We start from the raw sequence: 25,522 nt of genomic DNA, 5'->3' as shown, positions 1-25,522 counted from the left end.
AAAGATTCCCCCCAGAACTTGAGGTTTAGATTCCCCCCCGCAACCAAAGCCCCCAAAGTATTTTCCATTATGGACTGGGGACACTGAGTCAGTCGCGTCTCCACAGTCTCAACTAAATCCCTAAGAACTGCATGAAAGGAAGCCTGGGTTTATTCGAATAGCACTGTCCAAATTCTTAGTATTTGTAAATCGCCACAAGTTCTTTTGACACGGTGTCCTGGTGAGTGGACGGGTCACCTGAGGAGGTTGTAATTCTTTTGCAGAAAAATCTCGGAAACATTAACATGGGGTCTGACGGAGTTTACATGGTCCGAGGTCTTTCGTCTTAGCCGGGAAGCCGGAGTTTTGGGGAGGAGGATTGTGGATATCCCAGCAGTCTGGGGACTAATCCTTTATCACGGGGTTACTGGTGCAGACCCCAAAGACATTCAGGTTTTGGGGAGAGCAGAATTCAGTGCTTTAATCACTATTTGCCAAAACTGATCGTTTGTAAGCAAATGATATTTGAAGCACCCTCATTGCTAGATAGAGCTTCTCTTAGGTTGGTTTAAGGATGGCCGATTAATGAAGCCACTGTCAGCCTTCAGGGGAAAGTGGCATCCTATCAGGCCAAGCCGTGAGTGCCTCCAAGATGGGCTTCAATGGCCCCCGGAAGGCGGGCGCGGCCGGGGAGTGAGGGCTCCCGGAGGCCCCGCAGCAGGTGAGTAGCCAGCCTCTAATGAGGCCAGAGGGGGCGCCCCAGGGAGCCCACCCTCGCCTGGAGCAGCGAGGAACGTCGGAAGTACCCTGAGGGTTCTGGATCCTCAACACCATGGCTTTGATTTTTCGCGTCCCAAATATACTGGGGAGCCACCTTTGAAGCTTACCCTGCAGGATCCAGCCCCCGCCTCTCCCTCCAGACCGAGGCGCCGACCTCCGGTCTCAAATTCGTTCCCCTTCCCCTTGGCCTCTAGTCGGGGCGCTGCCAAGCCAACTTCCAGGCCGGAGCCGCCATCAGAACCGGACCCAGCTCCAGCACCCGCACAGGTGTCAGCTTGAGCAGGGATTATGTAATGGATTTGACAGCCCAGACTCTAACCAAACGGAATTAAAGAGGGTGGGGTTTTCTCTTTTCCTTTTTCTGTTGACTACAACTGGTATCAGGTGTACTTGATCCGCGGCAGCAGGTGTTTTTTGCAGGAAAAGACCAATATGAACGGCAGCCCAGGTCAAGGCGCTCTCGGAGGGCACCCCCCCCAGGTAGGCCTGGGGGCCCTAGGATGAGCCTCCAGTGTTCCCGTCCCAAGCTGCTCACCTGAGGTCGCCCGCCGCCACAGCCTCAGGTGACCTGAAGTCCAGGCGCAAGGGGCGTGGAGATGATTGCCCCAACTCGATCTCTGTTTTCTGGCCAAAGACCCTCTGGTGGAAACTGTGGGGTTCTACCCTACGACTCTTTGACTTTTATTAGCCACCAATTCCTTGCAAGTGCGGCTGGGTGTGAATTAGGAAGCAAAATTAGAAGATTCTAGTTAAAATACCTTCACAGACTGACAAGGAGCTCCACCTTCATCTGGGTAACTTTGCCTGAGAATCGCTTAGGCTGGCACAGATCTCTAAAAATCATCCAAAAGGAGCCAGTTTGGGACTCTTTCTAAGATTCGAGACCATGGGACTTTTGCTCAATTAGAATTATGTAAACATTTAACCAATTCTGGTGAGCTGTAGAGGGGATTTCATGTACTGCCAGTCTCCATTTTTATTATACAGAAATGAAAGAAAATTTAGGAGTGGTGGCATCTCCCTCCCCACACCTTCAGTTTCCTTTTGGACACCAAATATTTGCTTTCATGGAATCTAACGCTAAGGGCTGGTTTGAACCCCTTAGAGACCTAAGGAAGGGTTTGAGACATAAAGAAACAAATTCTCAGTCTTGGGGAGTGGGCTTAATTTTGGATAAAATAAGGAATAATGTTTAAATGACCAACTCTAACGCTAAATTTGAATCTGTGTGATTAGTCCCAACAGGACTAATTAATTCATAGCATTAAAAGTCATAAGGTTAAAAGCCAAGGCTTGGAGAGTTATGACAGTAACTGTGAAGCCCTGTGGCCAGAGGCTGAGTGTCCAAGTGGTTATTTACAGACTTGGGCATGTATCCCAAATCCTTAATTCTTTACTGATGAGTTCAACTGGAAACTCACTTTCATAAAGAATTGAGTTGTAGCTGTAGAAATGAAAACATGCCTCTTTGAAGTAGCTCCCATTTATTGATAAAGCTGCCAGGTAAGGCTGGCAGACTCTTTATGCTGATATTTACATGGCCCCCCAAGTGTCCCTGTATTGCTGTGTTAATTGTAACATGACCCCAGCAATGACTACCTATAGGGGAGATTTTAGAAAATCTTGTAAAATATTAGAAACGAGTATTTTCTGCAGGGGAATTTTTAAAACAAAGCTCAAACTAGCCCTATTAAATACATCATGTTCAAAACTGTTTAGTAGTGAATTCCTGCTTTCCTTGGTGCTGTGGAAGCCATTGATTATTATCACAGGACCTCTTGGAAAAAGAATCAGGAAGTGGCACCCCTACACCCCCCCCTTTTTTTTTTTAATGCACAAGAGTTTCTTCTTGAATCCCATTTGCTGGATCTCATCTGCCAGCTGAAGATCCCGTCGTGATCTGGGTAGGAACCAGCCCTGACATGCAGCCGTGGGCTCCTGGGTGGAACTTGGAGATAAAACTGTTTTCTTGTCGAAGGACAAAATGATTTTGTTCAGAATCAGGTTGTGTTTTCAAGTTACCTTTCCATCTAATCATGTGGTGCTTAAAAAACTGACAAACTCCTGGGGAGGAGGGGGTGTCACCAGTGAACTAATTTCAGATTGGGTTTTTTCCTTGAGTCCTCATAAAGGGTTCCAAACCTTCAAAGGGGGCAGGCCAGACATCATTGGGGCTGCTTGGTGTCTAAGTCAAGCCTGGGGGTTAGGGGGAGCATTTTGCTAACAAGAAAGATGAATTCTCCAAGGTTGTAGATGATTTAAAAGAAAAACAAAAGGAATGTAATTTATAAAATTTGCTGTTTAAAATATTAAAAAGGTATTGCAAGTGGCTAAGATCTATTTAAATGACCCAAAGTTTCTTTTTCCTCCTTTACTTATTACATAACCAATTACTATCTTTCACAGTAAGTGTTTTGTACCACAAAAGTGTATTTTGTTGAGCCCCACCCCTTCTTTCAGAGAACCCAAATCTGAAGCTTCATTAGAACAAAACACTGGCTAATAATTTCAAAGAAAGAGTCAAAATGGTATTCAATACACAGAGCAATTTAATTATTAAGCAATTGTTAAATAAGGAAAAAATGAGTTCTAGATCCATCATGCCATTGTACTATAGCTGAACGTTGCCCTTATACAAATACTCATTTCTAAATGTGTGGCTGATCCACGGAGATTGCACACATTCTCAGAAACCGAACCCCAAACCGCGAGGCTGCGCGAGAGCTGGGATTCCGATGTGCACGGAGTGTGCCCTTCTAGCACAGCGACCTGTGAGTGCAGGCTGAGTGGGGTCTATGTATATCCTTCTTCCTCTCCTATTGCCGCTCTCCAAAAGAATTTTTAAAATTCCACTTCCGATTGGTAAAATACAATCCTCGTTTAACAGATTGCACATCGGCTCGTTCTGATGAAGGGAAACATTTTTATTTACCTTCAACTAACAACTTCGTTTCATTTTCCTTCAAAACTATGGTGGGCACAAACTAGCAACATTTTATCCTGCTTATTTTGGAACAAGATGTGGCAGGTAAACAGGTTCTAAAACATGCCAAGTGTTCCAATAATTTAACGTTCAAAGATATTTTTATGCCACAGGATGGACCTATAACTCTATAGCAATGATAATCCCTTAACCAATATACAATGCATTGTTCACCAAACCCTCCAGTGGTCTCACTGGAGTGGGAGAAGGAGGATGGTATCTGTGACACCATTGCTATTATTTAAATGAAACAGCTAGGAGAGAATATAATTGTTAATAAAAAGCCATCTCTCCGCCCCTCATGGTTTCCCCTCCCCCTCTGGCATTTTATGACGTGTCATCTACGATAAATATAAGCAGAATTATGTCGATCCGAGTAGCCTACTCTATAACTGTAATATCGTATTTGCTGGTCAGTAAAGAAATGCAGAGGAAAATTACCATATTTAAGGAATAGTTGTTTGAGGAAATATATGTATTTATGAGTTTAAGAATATATGTACTTATGAGTTTAATCAAAGTTTCTCTCATTTTAAAGGTAAAAATGTGTATGTGTGTACACAGAGTTCTATAAACGTTTGTGCTCACCCTCTGTAGTACCCCTTGTGTTTGCACATTGAAGGTGGCCATGTAATCGTTTCATGGTGCTGGCTTAATGCAGTTAACAGAGAACTAATGGGTTGTCTATGTCGAAAAGCATGCTCCTATTTTTTAATCCCGTCACGTAATGAACTGGTTTTGTACCAGTCTGAGGCTTCCACCTTTAGCCATTATGGATGCTCTTGTCCAAAAAACCCATTTCAACCACTTTTGGTTCCTGGCCACCATTACCAAAATGACCCCATTCTTTCCCTGCAACTATTCTTTATTTTTTAAAGCCTATTTTCGTACTTGACAATACAATAAACAATCTTTGCTGTATAGAAACTCAGTTGAAATGATCCGGTGAGCTCCCGCCTTGGTCCTTGCTGCAGACTGTAATGTCAAATACCGGATATGATAGGACGTGGGGCTCCAAGCTGTAGGAGACCGATGCTACTTTTTCGTGCAGGGATTTCACCTTCTTTCTAGTCAGGAGCGTGAGCGCTGCACACACACACACACGCACACACACACACGCGCGCGCGCACACACACACACACACCCCTCTCCGTAATAACAAGCTGAGGGGGTGCCCCAAATGTGAGCAGAGCCGCAGGGCTGAGGCAGACTGAGTCGGGGCGGTGCGGAGGCCGCCCGTGTGAGCGGCTCCCCGCCCAGGAGTAAGGCTAAGGTGGGCGCCGGAGGCCAGGGTAAGGACGCGGTGGGGATGCGCGGGCTTTCAGTTCGTGTCTGAGATGCGGGCGAGGGTGACCAGGAACCCAGGAATGAAACCTAAGTTGCATGGAGCTTGGAGCCCCTGGACAGCCACCCCCGTCCGGGCGGAGGAGAGCCGTCCGCGGTCTGAGCTCGAGCGTGGAGAGGCCTCCGGCGCTCAGTCTGGCTGGGGAGAAGCCCGCGAAGAGGGTCCCGCGGCGCTTTTGTACAGCCCCGCCTCGGCCAGCAGCGATCTGACGCACCGGCTCCCCCGGGACGCTGGGGGCGTCGCACTGCAGCTGGGTGGGGAGCAATTTATTCCTCGCGGTCCCATCCCAGCCCATCTTCGGTTACTCCACCCTACCCCTCCCCTCCCTCCTCCTCTACCTACGCCTTCACTACCTCGAATTCTCCACCTCCTCCTCTTCCTCCATCCCCCTTCTACTTCTCTCTCCCCCTCTCTCTCCTCCCTCCCGCCTCCCTTCCCTCTCCCCTCCTTCTCCTCTCCGAATAAGCAAGCTTTTGCTTCTAAAATCACAAGTAATCCTCGTGTGTAACAGAGAGAGGGAAAGAGAGAGAGAGGGAGAGGGGGGGAGGAGAGAGAGAGAGAGAGAGAGAGAGAGAGAGAGAGAGAGAGAGAGAGAGAGAGAGAGAGAGAGAGAGAGACGAGCCTGCCCCGCCGAGAGCGCAGCAGACAGGAGGGGAATCTGGCACAACGGCTGAGAGAGGAAACTTGACGCTTCAGGGACACCATTTGCCAGGGCCTCACTCGAGGTAAGTACTCTGGGGATAGCAGAGTTCGATTCCTGGCGGGGTCCAGCCTCTGCCCATGGCCCAGGCAGGAGAGATGGGCACCATTACCAGGGATGACTCAAATGATGATAAAAATGGGGGTGGGTTGCTAGCGGGCGGGTGGGGCGGGGTGCGGCGAGCAGGGATCCGACCAAAGGGCCGTGGTCAGCAGGGTGCTTTGGGCTTGGAAAGGCTGGACTCTGGGCTCCTGACCTGGAGCACCCTGTGATCCTGCCAGGGTTCCATGAGGCTACGGGGCGGGTGGGGTTGGGAGGGCTTTCCGCTATCGGGTTTTTCTCCCTATGCAGGGCGTCCCCCAGCTCCCCTCTTCTAAACAGCCTCTGCCCTACCATGAAGTCACAGTTTGCACCTAGCTCGAACCTTGTTAAGGGAAAGTTTAGGAAGGCGGGGGCTTGGTAGGTCTGTGTAGAACCTAACTGGGAATCCAAGACTTGCACGGAAAATCGACAGTTTTCCTTTTTTTTTTTCTTTTTAAAAAATTACCCTTAACGAAAAATTGTATGCATTCAAAAAGATTATTGGATTATTATGTCTGATCAGCTGCTGATGACCTACCAATAAGCGTTTTAAACACACGCACTTTTGCGCGCGCGCGCGCACACACAAGCACCACACACACACACACACACACCAGGGGGTATGTGCAGTGGGAAAGGCCGTCGTCAGAAGTAACTAAGAATTTAGAGGAAGTCGCCAGGGTTTTTAAGTGTGTAAAGGCTGTGTACATGTCCTCCATGTGTACAGAGAGCAGAGGGAGGGGGCAGAGGGAGAGCGCGTTGGCTCGGCGTTTTCTCTGTGTCTGTGTGTTTCGCGTGTTGTCAGCTGGCTCTGGTTTCTAAGCGCTGAATGCTGCCAGGGGCGGGGGCCAGCATCCACCAGCCACCTCGGCACCCTAGTGGCGAAACAGGACTCATTTGTTTGGTGCAGAGCGGTGACGACCTAGAAGAGACTGAAGTGTGGTTAGGTCGGCCCCCTGCCATCCATTATACCTGCGGCAGATGGCTCAAGTGGTAGAATGGTTTTGTTTGCGGGGATCAAGAAGGGAGGAGGGGGAGTATAGAGCCTCGCCCCACTCTAAGGAAGAACCAAACCTTCTTTCATAGAAGCCACATTCGTACCATCAAAACCAATAATGTTGCCACGGTCCATGAGTGAACCTGGACATGTTAGTGACCTTGGTGCCTGACTCCAATTGATGACATAGCAGAATTTTAGGATCAATATTTTTTTTGAAATAAATTGCTGATGTATCCACTCCTCCCTGTACATGTGCACGCGCGCGCGCGCACACACACACGCATACACACACACACACACCTGTCTCCAACCAGATGCAGACAGGTGTCCTTGGAGCTCTATGCCCTAAAGCCAAACGTCATTGAGCCCCTGTAGATTGCTGAAAGCAGCTGAAAGGGAGGCCAGTCCAGGAGCTGGAAGTCCTCTAGTGATTTATTCGATCAGCCTGCTTGCTACCACAAATAAGGCCCCCACCCCAGATAATCATCTAGCTGGGATTTAACAGGGTTTTAAATATTTCCATCTTACTTTACATGCAACAATGTGCCTTTCTGATCAATAATCCCATCTTTGCATCCCTATCCTCCTTTATGCTTCTCAACAAGCAAGAAAGGAAATGCAGGCACGTCTGTGGGTACGCGCTCTTGCGCGCGCCCGAGCACACACACACACACACACACACACACACACCCTCCAAGGTGAGCCCAGAAGGAGGGCAGGTATGACAAAGGAACACAGACATAATCTAATGACATTTTAGCCTGTCTTTATTACTTAATTTACTTGCTTAATAAGAGGAATTTAAAGAGAAATATATTAAGGAAAACCTAAACAGAAGAGAAGCTTTGTCTCCACCCTTACTTAACACACACACCAATGTAACAACCATGAATATCCATGGTTTATATATTTTTATATATAGCCATTACATAATGTTACATATAATAATATGCATACATTACTATTTCTTGTGAATAAGAAATATTTCACTGGCCTAATTTTCTGTTCAAATTAAATAATCCTTTAATTAGGGTTTAATATGCTTATGTTTTGGGGAGTGACTAGGTGTATAGAGAAATTCCATAATTTTTGACACTTAAATTCTAATTTTCTATTTTTAATGTTAAATCAACAATATTTAGGATCAATAAAATTAAAGAATACCAAACAACAATGAGGACCCACTTGGATAAGATTTTCAAGTCACAAATACAAATATAGCTACATTCTAGCAACTTAGTGCATCTTAGGAAAAAATTTAAACCCCTGAATTTCTCAAAGTGTTTTCAGTACCTAAAGACACCCTTGAACTAGGTTTGATTAATGGTTGCTTGTTGGTGCCCAGTGTAATTTAATTTTTCTGTATAATTTTCTGTTCTATGAAGATTTCTATTGCACCAGGAGAAAATTGACTTTGATATGCAGTGGAGTACAGGATTAATTGACAGAAATGTCATTCAGATATAGCTCTGTTTTATTTACTATTAGTAATACAGGTTTTTTTTTTTAACCTATATCATACAAACTGCTAAGGGCCTGCTCTGGGATGTGAATTCATACATCATCAAAACACAGTCAGATACACTTGAAGGAAAAAAAATTAAAGAAAAAAATACTTTGCAAAACTGATTTGAAGAACAACCTTCATGGAAATTTTAGAGAATTTTTAATTAAAAAATGAAGAATTTTTTATCTAAAACTCTTGACTTTAGCGGCACTAAGAGATTCCAATTTTATTTAAATAAAATAGAAAACTTTTGTAATTTTAGAGAATGCATACATATATTTAGACCCAATAGACCTCCCCTTTTCCTCAAAACACTTTAGACTCCTGTTCCAACCAGTATCTAAAGCTAAGGAAAATAACTTCCAAGATGAACTCAAATTTCTTGTTTAAGTGCTAGAAATCTAAATGAGCATTTTAAATGAAAACTCTGAAGGATTCTAATTAGTTCGAATCTTTCTAGAAGGAATATATATTAATGTTTAAGCAAGTTAACACCTGATTCACACTCAGTCAGGCTTCTCAGGCCCAGGTGAGCATCAGAACCCAACACAAGTAGCAGAAGCATCTGGGGAAGAACAGCCTGAGATCCTTCCTCCACATAATGCTAGGATCACCTGCTTCTCCTTTTCTTAGGATGGCTATTCGTGCAGAAAATACTGAGGTGAGAAAGGAAATCTGAAATACATGATTTCTTTTCATCCTCATCCTTGCTAGATTTTCTGAGGGCCTCGCCTTCCCTTGGCAACTTCTCCCACATTTTCCAACCAAAGCCAACAATCTAAGCATTCACACTTACATTTAGAAGACTCTATCTAGCTATCATCTGTCTGTCTGTCTGTCTGTCTGTCCATCTATCTATCTATCTATCTATCTATCTATATCTATCATCTATCTACATAGGTATCTAGTAGGTCTCGAAAATATAGCCAGCACCAAATTTGACTTTACTGCTGGTGTAATTAAGAAGATCATAATTCTTAAAGAAAAGCTACCTAATCTCATTCCCGGCGGCCATCAGGGTCATGGCGCACTCAAGGTGCCACGGAGGCTGTCGAGCAGGAGGGCTCGGGTTCGGCCGGTCCGCTAGCCTGGCGTCAGCCCCTGTGTACGAGTTCATGTCTTTGATTCGTACATTTCCCTTCTTTATGGAGGATAATGAACTCTCTCCGTTCCTAATTCGTAAAGATAAAATTTCTAGTCAGCACTGAAAAGAGTTGATGAAGAGGCCTGGGTCGTGAACCCGGAGCGATTAGAGCTCCAGTCTCGGCCTGATCTCTCATAAAATCGGGAGACCGTGGCTAACTGCGTCTGCGGGTCCCTCGGTTTCCCAGAAAAAAGTCTCTGGCTGGAGGGCGTGTGTGCCCACAAGCGTGTGCAAGCCTTCTGTCATCCCCCTAGGGGTCTGTAGAAGCGGAGGCTTTGCCTTTCCCAGAGCAAGCAAGGCCTAGCGGAGCAGGTTGAGCCCTGGGTACAGATTTCTGGGGCTTCCCAAGTCCACGCAGCCGGGCACCCCCAGGTAGGGACCGCCCCGACGGCTCCGACGCGTGCCCTCGCGGCCAGTAGGTGTCGCTGTTCCCCTGCTGGCCGGAGCCGGGAGCCCCGTTCTGGCCCCCCGCGCCACTCAGCCTTCTGCATCGGGTGGGTTTACAGACCCACCAGAGCTCACGAGAGAGGGCCGCTGCCCTCGGGGACCGTCCCCTCGCTCACCTGGCCGCGACCGCAGTGACCTTGTCTGGCCTAATGGAGCGCCTTCGGGGAGAGAAAGAAAAGAAGGGTCTTTTGGGGGCGAAATACGGGGCCTCGACGGAATTGGCACAAAGCCACCAACTCTCTCCCTTTATCTTCTTTTCACGCGCTGTGGGCCGCGACTGAGTACTGGGACATTCCTGGTAAAATGAGCGGGGTATTCAACCTGGGGTCCACACTGGCTTTAAAAATAAACAAGACGTTGAGATCCCGCCTTTATGGCGGCTAGCCACAGAGAGAAGGATTTCAATTTCTTGCCATTAAAAACAAAAACAACAAAAAACAAAAACAAAATAAAAGGAAAGAAGGAAAGAAAGAAGCCTGGGCCTGGCCGCATGTATGAGCTACAACCATCTTGTATGCACAATTCCTGTACACAGCAATGCCAGTGACCGCGTCGGTCCCCCTTCCCCGACCCACGAAGAAGTCAGTATTTGGAGGTGGCTGTCTTCCCCAAAGCATTGCTGGCCAAGTATTATTGCCCTTCGGAAGGAATCTGTATTGAAATTCTAGGTATTGAGAATTCTGCGCCCTTTGACTTGCTGCGGTTCCTTGCCTTTGGCCTCGGTGTGCTGGGTGAGAGATTATTAATCAGAAGCGTTCTTTATGTGTGTCTCAAAAGGATGCGGGTTTGGCTTCTGAATATTAAGAGGGATATTTACAATGGGGTACATCCTCTAGGTGTCTGGAAATTTTACTATGATTCTGATTGTTTTGTACAGGGAAATCATTGCTCCAGTTTGTAGATGGGGGGGTATTGAAAACGCTAAATTCGGAATCTCAGTTATTGAAAGAGTTAGTATGCAAAATGACACTGGCTGTGTATTTAAACAGACGTTTAAAATTATATCCTCAGTTAAAATGTAGGTATATTTTGCAGTAAATTTTTAAACTTTACATTTTTTTGGTAAACATAATGAATTCGTAAAGAAGAAAAATGTAACAATCAAATGTCAAAGAGGGAGAAGAGAAATTCTTACTGAAAGTCCAAAATATTGTGTAGCATATCTTATTCATGACTCTGGGCCTCTAGTTCGCTATTTCAGAAGGGTAGGCAAGTGTCTGAGTCTTCAAGGCGAGCCTTAAATTTTTTAACATGAGGTGGCCAACATCGTCCATAAATGTGATGCCTTTTGCTGTATTTCACAAAATTGGCTCCTTTTGTTAAATCCTATATCTATTATACAATTCTAAATAATTATTTCTGATTGAGATGGCAAATTAATCATTCGATGACGTGTGAGTGGGGGAGAAACACGTGTCTAATTGGAGGTTGTGAAGTTCAGTGAGGTGGTATTTTTAGCTTGGAAAGACCAAATTCAGATTTTTGGGCATCTCTCTCCCTCCCATCATTTCCCCACTCCCTCTCTATTTTACTCTCTCTTATACGCAATCCTTTCCCTTATTTTGCCCCTATCCTCAGCCTCTGTCTCTCCCCCCACCCCGCACCACACACACCCAGCGCCTCTCCTCTTTCTTCTCCCGTTCTCCCTTACTCTCTTCTCCCCTCCCCCCACCCTCCCCGTCCCCCACGTCTCCGTTTCTAACTCCTCCATCTCCCCAGTCTCCCCGTTTATTGTTTGGTCCGATCAGCCAAGTTAACATAAAACTGGGAGGCTCAGCACCCTCCCCTCCCGAGCGCCCAGGGCACTTTGGGGAGGTGTCGGCCGCTGACAGGTTACGGCCTGAGTTTTGGCCCTTGGTGCAGGGCAAGCCGCCTGCGGAAGAGTAGGGGTCTTTGCGGGTAGCGAGGCTTATTCAAATACCGCCCGCTGCTGCTGTGATTCGCAGGGACTCGGCCTCCATATGGTAATGCGGGGTGGAGGGGGGTGGCGGGAGGAGGCGCAGAGAGGAGGGAAGGATGGGGGTGAGGGCGGGGTGGGAGGGGGCTCCGGCACCGCGCGCTCGTTTGCCGGGCTGGGACAGAGCACCCGGACCCACGGTGGCAGCGGCAGCGGCGCTACCCACCCTCCACCACAACATCCACCGAATTCGCGAGCCACCGAGCCATCGGTCCCCGGGGTAAGCCACAGCGCGCACACGGCAGTGACGGTGATGGTTCAGAAGCTTCAGGTTACTACCTTCCGCCAATAAGGGAGATTAGAAACAGAAAAGGAGATTACAGAGAGATCAGAGATAAGAGGTGTACCTCTCTGTGTCCCTTGTCACACAGCGCGCACATACACACATGCGTCTGTACACACATGCATGCACAGACATCCCTACATGCCAACACATTCTCTACTACTACCACGTAAATATATGCACCGCCACTGTATGCCCTGTATTGTGGCTGGTGTGTTTGTCCTGATCCCTGCATAAAGGTGGGCAGGTGTGTACAGGTAGAATCAAACCACCACCCATGATTGAATTGCAACCAAACTCGAAAAGATATTGAACCTGCCCCGAATTGTTTCACTCAGCCGGGTGCCCCTTAGAAACTGGCAATTCTGTAATCGGCTGTGGAAACCTGCAACTATTCATAAAAAATGCTGAAAATTTACTTTAGGAAACATAATCTTGCTATATATGGCAAAGTAAGTGCAAACCTAAAGGATAAGTGTATTTCTGTTTTTTAATGTTTTACATGTAGCCATTTGACCACTTTTTATTGGGTGACATATGAGCACTTTGGTATATAGGCTTAAAAAAACTGCAGTCAGAGTTAAGGCTGGAAATGCCATAAGAATTAAGTGTGCTAAAAATGGATGCTGGATAGTCTAGCACAAAAGATGGCATAGAGCTGTAGGTTTTAAATGGGGGAAAATACATGTGAATATTTATACATGAAAGCTATTGGGGAGGGTGAGTTTTGCCCCGAGTATCTGTGCAGGTAAGTCATTCATAAGAAAACTAATTACCTGTGCAAGTACTCGTATCTGTTTAATTGGATAAGCTGCATGTGTGCATATTTGCTGTTCTTGTGGCTATACAATTATAGATTCAGTCTTCTTAAAATGGTAGCTTTGGGGAAATTTTTAAAGTGGACTTTATAATATATATTTTTCAGAAGCCATTGTGCTGAATAGACACATTACCAGGAAGAAAAATCCGACCCTATAAATAAGATTTCTGTTACCTGAAATTTAACTCAAGGCCTCTATGTTTTCAGACAAATCAGCTGGCTTAAGATAGTAAACTGTTTTGTTTATTTGCTTTCATTCAAAAGTCAGGAATTAACGATGTCTTTCAACAAGATAATATGCCTTGTTTCCAGTCATAGTAAGATAAAAATGAAAGTTGGTAAATTTTGAATGAAGCAACATACAACATGGTTGAAAATGTCTTCCTTGTAGAAGGCTGTCGGTTGCTGCTTCTACACATTTTAAAAAAGATTTTTTTTGGGGGGGGCAATAAGAAATGCTAGAAAGCAATAGGGCAGTGAATGCCGCACCTCTCAGTTAATCAGCACAAAAATTCTTTAGAAATCTTTGGAGTCACTTTCTTTTATACATACATTATCTCAACAGCACTGGCCAATATGTGTTTTGCTAATATGAAGATAATTAGACAATCAAACTTTGAGCCTTGAGCGATGGGCATTACATCCGATCAATGGGATATGTCAGGAAAGAAAAAAAAATGTGTCTTTTCTTTTATGACCAAACCAGGAGGTTATACAGCTGGCATCACATACATGACAGATGCGCATATTTGGAGCCTTAAATAAACAGAAGCAGGGAGGCAACTGTGCATATTATCTATCAAGAGACAGCAACAGACACTTGCCAAAAAATAAAGACAGACAGAAAGAGACAAGAGAGACAGAGATATAATAAGATAGCAAAAATAAAATAAAAAGGTGTGTAAATCAATAAAGCAATAAACATGAACTTTCCGCGAATTAAAAATGCAAATATATCTTTACATATGCATCAGTATTAAAAATAATACACGCTGGAACCAACAGGAGCGGGAGCAGGAGGAGGAGGAGAGGTGGAGGAGAGGAGGAGGAGGAGAAGGAGGAGGAGGAGGAAAGAATGGAGGCGCCGCGGAGCCCTGATTATGCATGGGCTGGAGCTGCCTCCTCTAACCTGTTCTTCTCCGAGCCGGGCAGCCGGCGGTCCTCAGCCGCCCACAGAACAGGAGCCGAAACAACCGTTCCCGAAGGCTACAGCGTTTATTTTTCTCTTTTGGGGGTTTTGGCGGTTGTTTCAGGGGCTCGCCAACTGGCCCCTTTAATTAAAAGCTTCAATAAAAGGCGATCGCGCCAGGAATGCACAGGCTCCTCTTCGCGCAGGATTTGCATATTTTTTTAATGCCCTAATTTCCTTGATGTATGTAAATGTAGCCGGACGTAGAGGGAGACAGGGAGCTGACGTCAATGGACGTGACCTCGCAGCTAAACCTTGAACGTGAAGCCGGGATGGGGGAAAACACGGAGCGGCAGCCGGTGGAGCCCGCTAGTACCGGCGGCGGCAACGGCGGTGGCGGATCCCAGGCCAAAGGGGTCCAAGGGAGCTCATGTGTGGACCCCGGGGGAGGACGAACCGCAGACTTCTTTCTCCACTGCCGAGCTTCCAGCATCGCCAGCCTTCAGGCCGCACAGCAGAATCTTGTCCTACGCCTCCAGCCCCACCAAACACACGTTCTCTTCCTTCCCCCAGAAAAACGAAACATCCCAAAACAACAAATCCAAAACCAACAGATAACATACCAAATCAAATCCCCAAATGCTTTAGACCAATGCTCGGTAGCTTATCAGAAAGAAGACTCTGACAATGGAACATGATTTTTTTTTTTTTTTGGCTTCTCTCCACAAGAAGAGGAGGGGGAGACCTCAGACAACAGCAAATCACTCCTAAAACACGATAAGCTACACGTGTTTCCAGTAGGCAGAGGTAAATCGCCCAGCCGACTGGTAGGGACTTCTCGTTTCGGTACCTATTTACCTGTGCACTCATTAAGCGCGTCGGCTTCATTAACAGCCATGCCTTGAGCGTGCGTTTTAATGTGATGGGAGTATCGTATGTGTGTGCGTGTGTGCGTGTTGGGGAGGTGCTTGGGCTGGTGAACACCGAGGCAGGCGCTGTGAGCGAGACGAGCGAGAGATCAGTGGCTCTCCACGTCACCTCTGGGACTTATCTTTGGGGCCATCTAGGCCAGAGCTCCTGGGCTGGAGTTTGAGTTTCATCCATTTGGTGGTGGGTGGGTTGATAGGTTGGGTCAGAGAAGGCTGTCTGAACAGCCAGGCCCTTTTCGTTACATTGTCGGGGGGGGGGGGGCCCTCATTGAGGTGTGAGCGATTCGGTGGCGGCAGGTCTGGCGCTGTCATGCTGGATTTAGCCTGGTGCACTTTTCACTTGGGGATCTGCAGTCTCTGCGAGGACGCGGCGGCTCTCCCCTACGCGCCAGGGAGGCCTTCAGACTCCCGCCTCCCGCCTCTCGCGCCAGCGGGTGCGTGCCCGCGCACCAGGCGGGGGGCCGCTGGCACCTCCTTGAGCACATCCGCCTCTGCCTCCGCTCGGCACCCTCTCCTAGACAGCTAAGAAATGGTCCTCGGCCTTTTTTGGGCCAGGGCCGTGCCGGGGGCAAAGGGCCGGGCTGCGGGCTGGCAAAAAAAAGGGGCGAGATGTCGGCTTCCCAGTCCTGCCCTTGGCCGCCAAGGCTGTTGTTTCTTCGTTCCACCTCGCAGCTCTAGCTTTGTTTTCCTGACATGCTCGTGGCCACCGGGCCCCACGCCGGCTATGGGAGTGTGTGCGTGTGCGCGGGGGGCGGGCGCGCGCGGCGGGCGGGGGCCCTCCCGCCAAGGACACGCATGGCTGTCTGTCCTCCGGCTCCACTTGGCGGGAAAGCTGGGGGCCGCTGGCGGGCCTGCGCGCCCACGGTTCTCATTACCTCCTCCCTGCTCCCCCCGCGCCACATTTACATACGGGCCACTCGTCAGAATTTTTACAGCCCCCCTCCCGCTCCCGGTCGCACGCGCGCAGGCTCGGAACAGGCACCCGCGCGCGCAGACACCCGTGCTCAGACTGCGGTCGGCCGGGGCTCGCCGACAGGCCCAGGGGTGCAAGCCTCTCTTGGCGAGACAGATTCTTGCACCTCCTTCTCGTGCCTACACCCCTGACAGCCTCCCCGCTCGTGTTCCTGGAAACCCACCGTCCCTCAAGGCTTCCACCCTTATCTCCCTGCACACTCCCACCCACGTCCTCCCACATCTCACTGCCTCTTACACACACACACACACACACACACACACACACACACGTTTTTCCTTTCCCCTCAAATAGCTAACCCCTATGGAGCATCCCTGGTACCTTTTGAATAGCTCTGGAGTTTAAAGAATAAAAATGCTTATAATGTACTGCTGTCTTTAGCCAAACACATTTAACTAGCCCAACAAAAAGAGGGGGAGGAGGAAAGGGGACTTGAACCAAAAGACCTTTCTTAAAAAAAAAAGTCTGCTAGTCAAAAGGTCATTCTCTAAGTTTGTAAATAAAATTGCAAGAGTCTTAAAAAGAAAGGAAAGGAAAAAAGGAAGAAAGATGGAAAAGATCCACAAGTTACATAAAATGGTGCATTGGAAAAACAAGACGGGGTATTCTAAAAAAAAAAAAAAGTCAAAAGAAATCAAGAGAAAAAAAAACTGGAGGAAAAGAGAAAAAGGGAGAAGAAAATAAAAGGTAGAAAAGGCAGAAGAAGTTTCCAAAGAAATGTGTGCTTTGCTTCCTACAATAGGAAAATGTAGCCATTGCCCTCCTTCAGACGAGACATTTCTAATTTGTTCCGTCTGTCAGGAGGGAACTATGAGAGGTTTGGGTGCAAATTCATTATCTCTGGCAACGCAGAACGTAGTGTGGGGACTGAAAAAGACCGTGGCAATGGATGAACAATAGGGCTTCAGTTCATCAGTAACAAAAGCAGTGGGGAAATTGGTTGAGTTTCAGAGCACGTCCTCCTCGGCAGAGGGGGCTGGACTAGACCTTGGACAGCCCCCCCAAAAACTTGCCGAGCGTCGCACACACCACTTCACTCTCCACTCCGAGGCTCAGGGAGCAAGTGCCTGGCGTGGGGGGGAAAAGTTGGCTTTTTTCCTCCTTCGTCTTTTGCGCCTTTCTCCCTCTCTTTCCAGGCGGGAAGATCTGTTTAAACTATTTTAGACGCAATCAAGCAAGAATCACCGTGTGGAATTGAGCGGCAGTTTTAAATGTGCTAAGGAGAGGGATAATCTGAACATTTTTTTTTTTTCTTTTTTTGAGACGCCGAAAGGAGCCTGTTTTTGTACTGCGATCGTCCTGTGACTCTGGATCTTGTCTTCTGGCTGGCGCCTCAATTCCTGCCAGCTGGATTGGGGGGGCGACACTGCCTGGCGCAGGGACAGAGCGAGTGAGTATCGTGGCGGCCCGCAGGTGGCAACTCGGCGGGCTGCGCGGGGCCAGCAGTTCCTGCCGCGGCCCGGCGCCCGCGCTCTTCACCTTGCCCTGGAGCCGGTGCCGGCAGATCCCCGCTGCGGGCCGCTCCGAGGGCCAGTCCGGGGCTTTGCTTCAGCTAATTGATTGTGTCTCGGATGCTAAACCTGTTGATCTCGTGAGTTGTCTGAGCCAGAACTGTTAATTGTCCCTGGCCTGACCCCCAATTGTATAATGATGCCAGGAAAATTTCAGTTGGAAAGGGGAATTTTGTATGTAATTTTATGTTGTTGGTAGTGGGACTTTTCCCTCCTAAACCTAGAGCCAAATGTAACTGTATTTTGCATTCCTGGGATTCAGGATTCGCATTTTGAATAATTCTTTTAACCATCTCAAACTTGTAATTACCTGGCAATGAAGTGAGGGTCTGATTGGATTCTGGTCGAAACTTATGTACAGTTGCTAACTAGACCTGGTGGATTTCCACTTCTCTTTTCTCTTTCCCTTTTGGATTCTGGGAATCTTTATAGGGTTATCCCAAATTCTGATTTATCCAGATGCAATCCTCCCGGTTACTTACTGGGATTAGGAGCATTTCAGCTTCTGACTCTTCCGGCATCCGAGCGGAGCGGAGTCTCTGCGGTTTTCTAGGAGCCCAGACCCCGCTGAGGAAGGCAAGACCTTCCATTTTTTTGGCCTGGAATTGTCTGAGGAAACCCAGGGTGGTGGGAACCCAGGCGATGTATTAGCATTCGTGTCTGCGGCGTTTTCTCTTGCAAATATACCCGCGGTGTATGAATGGGGAACTACCTTGAGGGGTCAGGGCAGCTGTGGAATTGATCAGAAGTTAGTCCGGAGGCTCTGTCAGGTCTCGGCCATGGCCGGAGATTCTTTGGGAGCTGTGGCTTCCTTAGGCCCAGAACCTCGGGGTTGGATTCAGTTTCCTCCCCATCCTGGTGCCTACCTCTGCCAGACATCCTCCTTCACCTTGGCACCGGTAATGAGGGCGTTGTCTGGAGAAATGAGCTCCCATAGTCAGCATAATTGAACCAGTGCAGTACTTTCATTTTGCAGAACCAGTAGCCCCACCCCACGTCTCCAAAATAACAATAATCATTAAAAAAATCATAAAAGAAAAGCAACCTATTTTGGGGAGTGAAAGACTTCTTGAATATTGAGTCGTTGGGGGATGGGGAAAGGAATAAAAAAATCCGCCACTTTACAGCAATCAGGTTTTACATTATTCATTGATTTACTGGAGGAAATAGCCAATCAGAAGCCATGGATATGAATGCACATCTCACCGTGCTGTGGCCTTACAGTAAACTATTTGCATCTTTCTAATGGATTAGATATTTATCCAGGGATTCCCATTGTTTGAAAGGCCTGGAAATTCAGTGCTTTAAACATTTAAAAAATATGACTTTGTTCCAGTCTTAAAATTCTTACATGAAAGAACTCTCCCTCCTCTTTTGTATGGCAGGTTACAATGTTCAAATCCCTAATGTTTTTCTTAAGAGTTCCTCTTTCTTCCAAGCTAAAAATAAAAGAAGAAAGAAAAAAAATTAATTTCCCAAACCCCTCCAGTTTCTGCATATTTTGCATTCCCATTATCATGCATGTCTCCATTTAAATGCAAATTAGCATATTTAACCCTGTAGGTGCTGAAGCACAGGATATATTGTACTGGGGTTTTCTGGAATCTCTTGGCATTGTAAGGAATCATGGTAATTGCAATACTTTAAATAAAAACACATCTAGGCATGATTATATATATGTGTATGTATATATATATATACATATATATGTAAAACTGTGATCATTTGTTTTCTTGCCTATTTTTCAGATGAGACTACAAAGAAGCATAAAATGAATAGACAATGCAACCAACCAAAGGTAATTTTTAAAATTTACATTTGATAAATTCAAAGTATAAAATAAAAATAGAATATTATTTATTGGGTAGCAGACCTGCAATGTATTGCATATCTCCCAGTGCATGCAATAAAAACAATTCCAGAAAAATCTAAGTTTTCATATGTGCCATTTTCTCCCCATAGGTAGCCTACATATATAATACATCAAGGATAATGCAAATATAACCTTAACTGCTTATCAAAAAGAAATTCAAAGCATAGGAGAAATAATAGGGAATTTTCATTAGAAAGTAAGTCAGTCAAGTACCTTGTTTGAACTATACAAATCACTATAAATTAAATGGTTTTGATGTGGAAAATGGTAGTCTTGTTTGTATTAGTGGACTGTGGTTTACATGCATGAGAATCATACAAACTCAATAGTAAAAAGGGATTTTGGTGATAGGCCAATTTATATACTCTTCAGTTGTTTGAATAGGATTCAGAGAGGTGTCCTAAATATTAGCAGCAAACCATATCTATTTGTGTTTATAGAATAGCATAATTCTAATCTAAAGATGTGGAAAATTATAACTTTTCACTTTTAACTTAAGCAGAGATTGTTTATTCCCAAGAAAACCAGAATGTTTCAATACATGTTTCAGCCATCTGGAGACCTATAAAAAGATTAGAAAACAAGCATGACAATCACGTACTAATCTACTGACCATTAATGGGAATTTATTAGAGATTGAGTAGGCAAGCCAAATGAATTCAGTATATCCCTCAATATGCAGATTTCAAAAAGGTATTCTGTAGCTCAGCTAAATAGCTTTTCTGAAAAGCAAAAATAACTGAAATAAAAAACATGTGTTAATAGCTACTCACTACAATGTATGCCAGACATTGCTAGGAATCTTTAGAGCTAGTAGCATAATTGTTTCAACTTGTCTGTCTCACTCCTAGATGATAATACGGTCCTTGAAATGTATGTGATAAACCTTGGCAATATTCAGAAAACCCAGATGCTGAGTGTTAAGCCTTTCTATGTATCTTTCTTTCTTCACTCCTTGAAAGATGATGGAGAGCTAAAATATTTAATGGCTATATGTGGCTAATGAACAGACTGCCTATAATCATTATGTTGGCTAAATTTATTTTTTGGAGCTCTCATTAGAATCTACAATATATGTGGCAGGCAAGGGGCCAGTCCTGGTGTCAGTTGATGTGACTATGTGGCATTGCCATATAAGATGCTATTTTAAGACAGTATTTTCTATAGCTTCTAATTGTAGAAGCATCTCAAATGTTCAGTGTCTTGGCTTTCACGATGGTTACTTGATTTTTAAAAATGCACTTAATTGTTAAATGTGGTGACTCAGTCATGTTAACTTGCAAATTTACACATATATGGTGATGGTACACATACAGACACACATGCATCATTTCTCTCTACTTTCACCAACCCCTACTCAGACATATATAAAGCAAAAAGATATTCTAATAATATCTGACATTTCTTGGGGTTATGACTTAAGGAACTGAATCCATCTGATCATATGCTTGCTTTATGAGTACATGCCAGGTCACTAATGATTCTGCTTCTAGGTCTTGGAAAGCAAGGCCAAAATACTTTCAATCTTCCAAGGCAGCAAAGCTCATTAGGGTTTTACATAATGTCAAAAGTGGCATGTGCCTCAGTGATGTGTTCAATTCTTAACCAGTAGTTTATATTGTGCCTCATAGTTCAAAAAGGAACAGTAACTCTGTGGGAGTGTGTTTCTTTGATTTAGTTTGCAGTTTGCGTTTACGTTTTATAGACACCCAGTGCAGCCATTTCTGATTGTACTTCTTGTGTAATAGTTTGATAAGGATAATAGATGAGCAATTTCCATAGCTTAGTCTCTTCTAAATAATCAGGACAAGAATGCTCCCCCCAAAAGTTAAATTACTAAAAAAATCCAGGGTGAAGTTGGCACCCAAGTTACTACATATATATTTAATTGACGTGATATTGTTGCTTGAAGTCTTAATTGGGGACTTTTAGCAGTTCTAGTTTTCTTGCCAGTCTTTTCTATAGGATTTACATATGTGTGCTCTGTATGTAATTTGGTAACCATATTCATACTCATGCCTTAATAAGTTACTGAATTAATGAAAGTGTGTATATTAATTCTGAAAGTGTTTTGGTGATGACTGAAAATAGCTTATAAAAATGAGAGTATTGTGATAAACTAGTGATGTGTGAAATGAATACGTAGATTTATGATATTCGCTTGTAGCATGTATTTTAAGAATAGTAACATCACCAAACATAACTCATAATTTTGGAAAACAGTCCATAAAACTCACCCATGGCGAGTATGCTTCTCATGTGGACTGCACCTTAGATGTTCTGTTGTGGGGCATCTGACTACTAGAATTTTACATATCATATATGCATTAGACATAGATTACCCATTACAAAGGAGAGAGAAGAGAGGTCTTTAAGTGATCATATTCCCACTTTGAAAAGTCCTGAGAAAAATAATGAAGCTAATTAATTAATAAAACAATATTCCTCTCTAGATAGAAGAAAGGTGGGGGTGGGGAAGGGGAAGGGGTGGGGGGAGGGGGGAGGGGTAATTCTCTTAACACCCAGGTATTTTATCTGTCTTTTAACAAGGTAACAATCCTTTTTAAAATAATTTCATAAGGAAGACTACTACATTTTGCCCTTCTGTATGAAAATTGATGTTTGGCACACAGACAAAGCCTCAGCATTGTTATTACAGCAGAGTTGTGTACAACCTTAGAAACTACAGCAGCAGTACTTACCTGTGCCACAATCTAAGGCACACCCTACATACAAAATCATTTTTTAAAAAACCAGGATGAAGTCGGCTTGCTTAGAGCATTCACCTTGAACTTACAGGACAAAATACGCTGCCCTATCGCCATGGCACATAGATACAAAACATGCCTGAGCTGTGAAGCCATTAAAAACACACCACAAGAGCAAATTGTCAATGTAATCACACATCGACTCACTGCGTAATACAGATCTGATTCCCAGCCCCAGAAAGCAAGGCCCTGCTTTAAGCAATAGCAAAGTGCCTTCCATCTGTCTGCTCATGCAATCTGCCAGAAGAGAAATGCAGGTAAAGACATTCCCCAGATCTGAAATGCTTTTATCTGTCCTTAGAGAGAGATTTCTTCCAGTCCTTGGATATTAGAGCGATCTACACTCGCACCGAGGAGGTAAAAGGCCGCGGGTTGCTTTTCCAGGAGCAGGCGGTAGTGCTAGCGGAAGAGATGTTGAGAAAATAGGGCTGTTGCAATGCTGCGGCTGCTGCCGCCGCCGCTACCGCTGCTCGGGCAGCAGGCGTGGGGCAGTTGGATGATCACTGATGCATATCAATAACCGTGTACTTGAGATTTCTCATGACATCATCATTACCTTGGTCTCCTGCGGTCTCGAACCTTTGACCTTGCCGGGCTGGTCCACATTTTGGCAGTGAAAGCCCCTCCAATGATGGCCCTTTTCTCCTTCTTTCAGACCCGGGGCAGCAGCACGCCTACAGGACGGCATCTTCTCCTCCCCAGCCTAGAAGCCCGGTGAAATCGAGGATCTTCCCCCCTAAAACACACACACACAAGATATATGCAATCAAGCTGCCACCGCTTGGTTAAAAAGCTCATGGTGCCTAACCCAAAAGGATCCGGAGCTGGTCCTTGAATCAGCTGTCTCTTCTTCTATAGAATGGGATGTTTTTTGTATATATTTTTTTCCTTCCTCCTAAACCTGCGCTGGAAATTGCCGTTGGCTTTATACATCTCTATAGAGGGAGGATAAAGAGTCTGGCGTGAGAATGAAGCAATTTACAATGCAAATAGAGGCCTGTGGAGGGACGGATGCTGCTGCTCACTCGTAACCGCTTGCTGCACCTTAATAGCTGGTTTTATTTTCTGATATTAATAGATGAATTGTTGCCTAACGCTGCCGGAGATTACTTGCTGAAAGGAAAAAAAAAAAAAGTTCGGAATAAACTTTGAAAGCAACGGCTCTCGTTTGGATGTTTTAGCCGCACACACAAACAGAAACCAGGTCAAATTTACATACAAGGAGGAATCTTGGGCTCGGCCAGTATCTTGGAGGACTACTCTTCGGTACTGCCAGAAAGATCGGGATCTAGAGTCTGGCCTGAAGAAGACAGAGGCTGTGAGGGAAGCGAGTTGTTATCTTTGGTTATCTAGCTGTATGAGTGTATTGGTCTTCATAAAGCTAGATAACCGAAAGTAAAAACTCCTTCAAGATCGCCCGGAGCGTGTGAGAACGAACTACAACCAAGAGACAGTAAAAACCGGAAAGGTCAGGAATACTTATTGAATCTAACTTTGTTTTTGTGTTTGTTTTCTCCTTATGATGGAAGGTGGGATTAGAGGAAAGTAAGTGACACATTTGTGCCAAAACATAAAGGTGAGGCTATTTTGAGAGAGGTTGTTATGCTGGTGTATTTTGTCCTAATTTAAGGCCAAAGTTATATATATATATAACTTTTTTAATATTTTTTTTCTTAGAAAGTTGTTGCAGAGATGTCTTGTACCTAGTTTGAAAATGATTCCATAAGTATACAGACTTAGGCTGTTCCCTTCCCAGGCCCCTCACATGAAAATTTTAAATATTATGCTTGGAAACTGCATGTATGTGGGTTGTATGTCAAATTACATGAAATTAGACTTTGAGAAAAGTTTATAATGAAAGGTTAATTTGTATCTACTGAGGACATAGAGCTAGAAGGAAAATGAAAAAAAAAAAAAGCAAAGGCTGATTTTTATTCTTCTATTCAAAATACAAGGACAGATGCTTCTCTGTTCCAAGAGGGTTTCCTTGAGGAAGCTACTGAAGCAGAAAGACATGATGGAGACGAGATCGCCTCCCCTCTTGTCAAAGTGTTAAAAAAATGTTCTGTCTTACTCTGCGCCTAGCATTGGAAATGAAAGTGACATTTACGCCACAACCCACGTGTGCGCCTTCTCTCTTTTTGTTTAAGGATGATCAGGTCTATCCAGGAAACAGCTCTGGCATCCTAAACTGAAATAATTAGGACGTATATAGACCTGACAAAAATGGAAAGGGGGTGGGGAATCTGAGGGTCTGTCTTGCCTAATTGATTCCGCTAAACGGAATGCAGGAGATGTGAACGGCAGGACGCTCCGATTCCCACGCTCGGGGGCAAGTGGTAAAGCGGGCCCGGCAGCCTATGACAGACAGCCCTGTTGGGGGGTGGGGGTATGAAAAAAACATCAAGTGCACACACCATACTCATCTCCATCGCTTAAGAAAGTAGAGGCATTTCCCACCCACAGCCATCTGCAGCCTCCCAAATGGCAGCACCAACTGGTCTGTAGCTGCTGCATACTGTCTCTTTCTGTTAATTTTATAACCGCTGTTTAATCTGGCCGTAATTAAGTTTGGCTTTTTTCTTTGGTTGAGATTTTCAATATTTAAGGAAAGCTAGAAGAAAACAGTTCCCCAAAAAAGTCCCATTACTGTGCTCCTCCTATCAAATTCTCAGTCCCCTACTTTTGGCCTTGTTACCACTTTTTGGTTTTTTGCTTTGTGTGGGTTATATTTAAAAATATGTATCTCTATATAACAGGCATTATGATCACGTCATCAGGCTGTTTACCTCTTAACGTGATAGATCTAGGAATTTGGCCTAATTATGCTAGTAGACAGACATTGGAAGTAAAACTATAAAATCATCTACCTAAAGAGTGTTAATTACCATATGATAAAAATTGTTTTGGTATAGTACCAGCTAGTTGCTTTCTAAACAGACATTTTTATTTAATCTAAAAGTGACTGTACTTAGTGGAAACTTGGCCTTTTAGAGGTCCCCATTGTAATTTTTTCATAGAAGTCCTTACATTTTGCCATGTGTCACCAAGCAAACATTTGTATAGGCATTTAAATATAGATTGAAACATTTCATTAGGAAATGCCCAAAATGGCCTGATATCTTCCACGTGGCCTATATTACTGACATTCCCAAATCCCAAACACATAGGTTTTTTTTTTTCAAAAGCATTACATTTTCCTTTGTAGTTTCATCTCCTTATAAGACTGGCAGGCTGGAGAAGCCTGTGAAGCCACTGTTAGTGTCAGTTAGAAACTCTGAGACTTTATTAATGTAAATTCTCAATTTGGCTG

General features: G+C 44.9%; 1 long non-coding RNA gene across 1 annotated transcript in view; it reads left to right on the top strand.

Moving 5' to 3' along the window:
* The first annotated feature begins 5,672 nt into the window (after positions 1-5,672).
* The window catches only part of LOC125124337 (uncharacterized), a 20,303-nt gene continuing 453 nt past the window's right edge, over positions 5,673-25,522 (top strand). The window contains exons 1-4 of the long non-coding RNA XR_007134271.1: positions 5,673-5,812; positions 17,321-17,447; positions 19,317-19,366; positions 22,865-25,522. The exon at positions 22,865-25,522 is cut by the window's right edge and continues 453 nt beyond it. This is a non-coding gene — a long non-coding RNA (uncharacterized LOC125124337). The remainder of the gene's footprint in view (positions 5,813-17,320; positions 17,448-19,316; positions 19,367-22,864) is intronic.

Source organism: Phacochoerus africanus, chromosome 4 (assembly GCF_016906955.1).
Source record: "Phacochoerus africanus isolate WHEZ1 chromosome 4, ROS_Pafr_v1, whole genome shotgun sequence".
Taxonomy (NCBI): Eukaryota; Metazoa; Chordata; class Mammalia; order Artiodactyla; family Suidae; genus Phacochoerus; species Phacochoerus africanus.
Note: the sequence above shows the minus strand (reverse complement) of the source record. Positions and strands in the feature narration are given on the sequence as shown.